The sequence below is a fragment of the Solanum dulcamara genome, chromosome 2, assembly GCF_947179165.1.
Source record: "Solanum dulcamara chromosome 2, daSolDulc1.2, whole genome shotgun sequence".
Lineage (NCBI taxonomy): Eukaryota > Viridiplantae > Streptophyta > Magnoliopsida > Solanales > Solanaceae > Solanum > Solanum dulcamara.
This window is the reverse complement of record NC_077238.1, coordinates 2,203,877-2,210,665: the sequence shown is the minus strand read 5'-3', so window position 1 is coordinate 2,210,665 and position 6,789 is coordinate 2,203,877.

Sequence of the window (6,789 nt, the reverse complement as noted above, 5' to 3'; positions counted from 1 at the left end):
ACTATGGAAGAATCCAAGAAAATTCGACCCAGACCCCTGGAACCTAAAAATTCAGTGGGCTAACACATACGAAAAACTGGCAAAATCTCTTAATTTCCATTATGTCGCTAATAAAATTCATGGGTTAACACATAATTCCTATTGCATCGCCAATAAAATGATCCTAAATCCCTCTATAGCGCCGCCGGGGCTACTGGAGTCGTTTCCCAAGTCATTACAGATGCTAATATGGAAGAATCCAAGATAATTCGACCCAGACCCCCGGCACCTAAAATATCCGTGGGCTAACACACATGAAAAAGTTGCAAAATCGCCTAATTCCTATTGTGTCTTCAATAAAATGCTCCTATACCCCTCTAAAGCGCTGCCGGGGCTACTGGAGTCGTTTGCCAGGTCGTTATGGACGCTACTATGGAAAAATCCAAAAAAATTTGACCCGAACCCCGGCACCTAAAAAATCCGTGGGTTAACACACATGAAAAACTGGCAAAATCGCCTAATTCCTATTGCGTCGCCAATAAAATGCTCCTAAATCCCTTTATAGCGCCGCCGGGGCTACTGGAGTCATTCCCCAGGTCGTTACGGACGCTACTATAGAACAATCCAAGAAAATTTAACTCGAACCCCTGGCACCAAAAAAATCTGTGGGCTAACAGACACGAAAAACTGACAAAATCGCCTAATTCCTATTGCATCTCCAATAAAATGCTCCTATACCCCTCTAAAGCGCCGCCGGGGCTGCTAAAGTCGTTCCCCAGGTCGTTACAGACGCTACTATGGAAGAATCAAAGAAAATTTGACCCGAACCCCCGGCACCTATAATATCCGTGGGCTAACACACACGAAAAAGTGGCAAAATTGCTTAATTCCTATTGCGTCGCAAATAAAATGGTCCTAAACCCCTCTAAAGTGCCGCCGGGGCTACTGGAGTCGTTCCCCAGGTCGTTATAGACGCTAATATGGAAAAATCCAAGAAAATTTGACCCGAACCCCCGGCACCTAAAATATCTATGGGCTAACACACACGAAAAAGTGGCAAAATTACTTAATTCTTATTGCGCCGCCAATAAAATGCTCCTAAACCCCTCTAAAGCGCCGCCGGGGCTACTGGAGTCGTTCCCCAGGTCGTTACGGACGCTTCTCTGGAAGAAATCAAGAAAATTTGACCCAGTTCCCCAGCATCTAAAAATTCAGTGGGCTAACACACATAAAAAACTGGCAAAATCGCCTAATTCCCATTGCGTCGCCAATAAAATGCTCCTAAACCCCTCTATAGCACCGCCGGGGCTACTGGAGTTTTTCCCTAGGTCGTTACGGACGCTACTATGGAAGAATCCAAGAAAATTCGACCCGGACCCCCGGCACCTAAATAAAATGCTCCTATACCCCTCAAAAGCGCCGTCGGGGCTATTGGAGTCGTTCTCCAGGTCGTTACGGATGCTACTATAGAAGAAATCAAGAAAATTAGACCCGTACCCCCGTTACCTAAAAAATCTGTGGGCTAACACACACGAAAAACTAGCAAAATTGCCTAATTCCTATTGCGTCTCCAATAAAATGCTCCTATACCCCTCTATAGCGCCGTCGGGGCTACTGGAGTGGTTCCCCAGGTCATTACGGACGCTACTATGGAAGAATCCAAGAAATTTTGACCCGGACCCCCGGCGCCTAAAAAATCTGTGGGCTAACACACACGAAAAACTGGAAAAATCCACTAATTCCTATTGCGTCGCCAATAAAATGCTCCTAAATCCCTTTATAGCGCCGCAGGGCTACTGGAGTCGTTCCCCAGGTCGTTATGGACGCTACTATGGAAGAATCCAAGAAAATTCGACCCGGACCCCCGGCACCTAAATAATCCATGGGCTAACACACACGAAAAACTTGCAAAATCACCTAATTCCTATTGCATCGCCGATAAAATGCTCCTGAACCACTCTAAAGCGCCGCCGGGGCGACTGGAGTCGTTCTCCAGGTCTTTACGAACGCTACTATGGAAGAATCCAAGAAACTTCGACCCGAACCCCCGGCACCTCGGACCCCCGGCACCTAAAAAATCCATAGGCTAACACATACGAAAAACTAGCAAAATCACCTAATTTTTATTGCGTCGCAAATAAAATGCTCCTAAACCTCTCTATAGCTCCCCCGGGGCTACTGAAGTCTTTCCCCAAGTAGTTACGGACGGTACTATCGAAGAATGGAAGATAATTCGACCCGTACCCCCGGCAACTAAAAAATTCACGGGCTAACACACACAAAAAATTGGCAAAATCGCCTAATTCCAATTGTGTCGCCAATAAAATGCTCCTAAACCTCTCTATAGCGCCGCCGGGGCTACTAGAGTCTTTCCCAGGTCGTTACGGACGCTACTATGGAAGAATTGAAGAAATTTTGACCCGGACCCCCGGCACCTAAAAAATCCGTGGGCTAACACACACGAAAAACTAGCAAAATCACCTAATTCCTATTGCGTATCTAGTAAAATACTACTAAACCCCTCTAAAGCACCGCCGGGGCTACTGGAGTCGTTACATATGCTACTATTGAAGAATCAAAGAAAATTCGACCCAGACATCCGACACCTAAAATATCTGTGGGCTAACACACACGAAAAACTGGCAAAATCGCCTAATTCCTATTGCGTCGCCAATAAAATAATCCTAAACCCCTCTATAGCGCCACCGGGGCTACTGGAGTCGTTCCCCAGGTCGTTACGGACGCTACTATGGAAGAATGGAAGAAAATTCGACCCGTACTGCCGGCACCTGAAAAAATCCGCGGGCTAACATACATAAAAAACTGTCAAAATCGCCTAATTCCTATTGCGTCGCCAATAATATGCTCCTAAACCACTCTAAGCGCCGCCAGGGCTACTGGAGTCGTTGCCTAGGTCGTTACGGACGCTACTATGGAAGAATAAGAGAAAATTCAACTCGTACCCCCGGCACCTAAAAAATCCTTACGATAATACACATAAAAAACTGGCAAAATTGCCTAATTTTTATTGCGTCTCCAATAAAATGCTTCTAAACCCCTCTACAGCACCACCGGGAATACTAGAGTCATTCCCCAGGTCGTTACAGATGATACTATGGAAGAATCCAAAAAAATTGGACCCGAACCCCCGGCACCTAAAAAATCTGTGGGTTAACACACATGAAAAACTGGCAAAATTGCCTAATTCCTATTGCATCGCCAATAAAATGCTCCTAAACCTCTCGAAAGCGCCGCTGGGGCTACTGGAGTCGTTCCCCAGGTCGTTACGAACGCTACTATGGAAGAATCCAAGAAAATTTGACACGGACTCCCGACACCTAAAAAATATGTGGGATAACACACACGAATAATTGGCAAAATCGCTTAATTTCTATTGCATCACCAATAAAATGATCCTAAACCACTCTAAAGAGTCGCCGGGGCTACTGGAGTCATTACAGACCCTACTATCAAAGAATCCAAGAAAATTTGACCTAGACCACCGACACCTTAAAAATCCATGGGCTAACACACACGAACAACTGGCAAAATTGCCTAATTCCTATTGCCTCGCCAATTCAATGCTCCTAAACCCCTCTATAGCATCGCCGGGGCTACTGGAGTCATTTCCCAAGTCGTTACAGACGCTACTATGGAAAGAATTAGAGAAAATTCAACTCGGACCCCCGGCACCTAAAAAATCCTTATGCTAATACACACGAAAAACTGGCAAAATTGCCTAATTTCTATTGTGTCTCCAATAAAATGCTTTTAAGCCCCTCTACAGCGCCGCCGGGGCTGCTAGAGTCGTTCCCCAGGTCGTTACGGACGCTACTATTGAAGAATCCAAGAAAATTTGACCGAACCCCTGGCACCTAAATAATCTGTGGGCTAACACACACGAAAAACTGGCAAAATCGCCTAATTCCAATTGCGTCTCCAATAAAATGCTCCTAAACCTCTCTATAGCGCTGCCGAGGCTACTGTAGTCGTTACTCAGGTTTTTTCGGACGCTACTATGGAAGAATGGAATAAAATTTGACCCGTACCCACGGCACCTAAAAAATCCGCGGGCTAACACACACGAAAAACTGGCAAAATTGCCTAATTCCTATTGCGTCGCCAATAAAATGCTCCTAAACCACTCTAAAGCGCCGCTGGGGCTACTGGAGTCGTTACGGATCCTACTATCGAAGAATCCAAGAAAATTCGACCCGGACCCTCGACACCTAAAAAATCCTTACGCTAATACACACGAAAAACTGGCAAAATTGCCTAATGCCTATTGCGTCTCCAATAAAATGCTCCTATACCCCTCTAAAGCACCACCGGAGCTACTGGAGTCGTTCCCTAGGTCGTTACGGACGCTACTATGTAAGAATCCAAGAAAATTTGACCCAGACCTCCGGCACCTAAAAATCTATGGGCTAACACATACGAAAAACTAGCAAAATCGCCTAAATTCCTATTGCGTTTCCAATAAAATGCTCCTATACCCCTCAAAAGCGCCGTCGGGGCTATTGGAGTCGTTCTCCAGGTCGTTACGGACGTTACTATGGAAGAAAACAAAAAAATTAGACCCGTACCCCCGGCACCTAAAAAATCTGTGGGCTAACACACACGAAAAACTAGCAAAATCGCCCAATTCCTATTGCGTCTCCAATAAAATGCTCCTATACCCCTCTAAAGCGCCGTCGGGGCTACTGGAGTCGTTCCCCAGGTCATTACGGACGCTACTATTGAAGAATCCAAGAAAATTTGACCCGGACCCCCGGCGCCTAAAAAATCTGTGGGCTAACACACATGAAAAACTGGAAAAATCCCCTAATCCTATTGCGTCGCCAATAAAATGCTTCTAAACCTCTCTATAGCACTTTTGGGGCTACTGGAGTCCTTCCCCAGGCCGTTACGGACACTACTATGGAAGAATCCAAGAAAATTTGACCCGGACCCTCGGCACCTAAAATATTCGTGGGCTAACACACACGAAAAACTGGCAAAATCGCCTAATTCCTATTGCGTCACTAATAAAATGCTTCTAAATCCCTCTATAGCACCACCGGGGCTATTGCAGTCATTCCCAGATCGTTACGGATGCTACTATGGAAGAATCTAAGAAAATTCGACCCGGACCCCCGTCACCTAAAAAATCTGTGGGCTAACACACACGAAAAACTAGCAAAATCGCCTAATTCCTATTGCGTCTCCAATAAAATGCTCCTATACCCCTCTAAAGCACCGCCGGGTCTACTGGAGTCGTTCCCCAGGTCATTACGGACGCTACTATGGAAGAATCCAAGAAAATTTGACCCGGACCCCCGGCGCCTAAAAAATCTGTGGGCTAACACACACGAAAAACTGGAAAAATCCCCTAATTCCTATTGCGTCGCTAATAAAATGCTCCTAAATCCCTTTATAGTGCCGCAGGGGCTACTGGAGTCGTTCCCCAGGTCGTTGGATGCTACTATGGAAGAATCCAAGAAAATTCGACCCGGACCCCCGGCACCTAAATAATCCATGGGCTAACACACACGAAAAACTTGCAAATCCGCCTAATTCCTATTGCGTCGCCGATAAAATGCTCCTGAACCACTCTAAAGCGCCTCCGGGGCTACTAGAGTCGTTCTCCAGGTCTTTACGAACGCTACTATGGAAGAATCCAAGAAAATTCGACCCGAACCCCCGGCACCAAAAAAATTCGTGGGTTAATACACACGAAAAACTGGCAAAATCATCTAATTTCTATTGCGTCGCCAATTAAATGCTCCTAAATCCCTATATAGCGCCGCCGGGGCTACCGGAGTCATTCGCCAGGTTGTTACGGACGCTACTATGGAAGAATATAAGAAAATTCGACCCGAACCCCCGGCACCTAAAAAATCCGTAGGATAACACACACGAAAAACAGGCAAAATCGCCTAATTCCCATTGCGTCTCTAATAAAATGCTCCTATACCCCTCTAAAGCGCCCCCGGGGCTACTGGAGTCGTTTTCCAGGTCGTTACGGACGCTATTATGAAAAAATCCAAGAAACTTTTACTTGAACCCCCAGCACCTAAAAAATCCGTGGGTTAACACACACGAAAAATTGGCAAAATTGCTTAATTCCTATTGCGTCTCCAATAAAATGCTCCTATACCCCTCTAAAGCACCGCCGGGGCTACTGGAGTTATTCCCCAGTTCGTTACGGACACTACTATGGAAGAATCCAAGAAAATTTGACCCGAACCCCCGGCACCTAAAAAATCTATGGGCTAACACACACGAAAGAACTGGCAAAATCTCCTAATTCGTATGGCGTCGCCAACAAAATGCTCATAAACCCCTCTATATCACCGTCTAGGCTAATGGAGTCGTTCTCCAGGTCGTTACGGATGCTACTATGGAAGAAATCAAGAAAATTCAACCCGCACCCCCGGCACCTAAAAAATCCGTGGGCTAACACACATGAAAAACTGGCAAAATCGCCTAATTCCTATTGTATCGCCAATAAAATGCTCATGAACCCTTCTAAAGCGCCGCCGGGGCTACTAGAGTCGTTCCCTAGGTCGTTACGGATGCTACTATGGAAGAATCCAAGAAAATAAGACCCGAACCCCCGGCACCTAAAAAATCTGAAGGTTAACACACACGAAAAACTGGCAAAATCGCCTAATTCCTACTGCGTCGCCAAGAAAATGCTCCTAAACCCCTATATAGCGTCGCCGGGGCTATTGGAGTCATTCACAGGTCGTTACGGACGCTACTATGGAAGAATTCAAGAAACGTTGACCTAGACCCCCGGCACCTAAAAAATCCGTGGGTTAACAC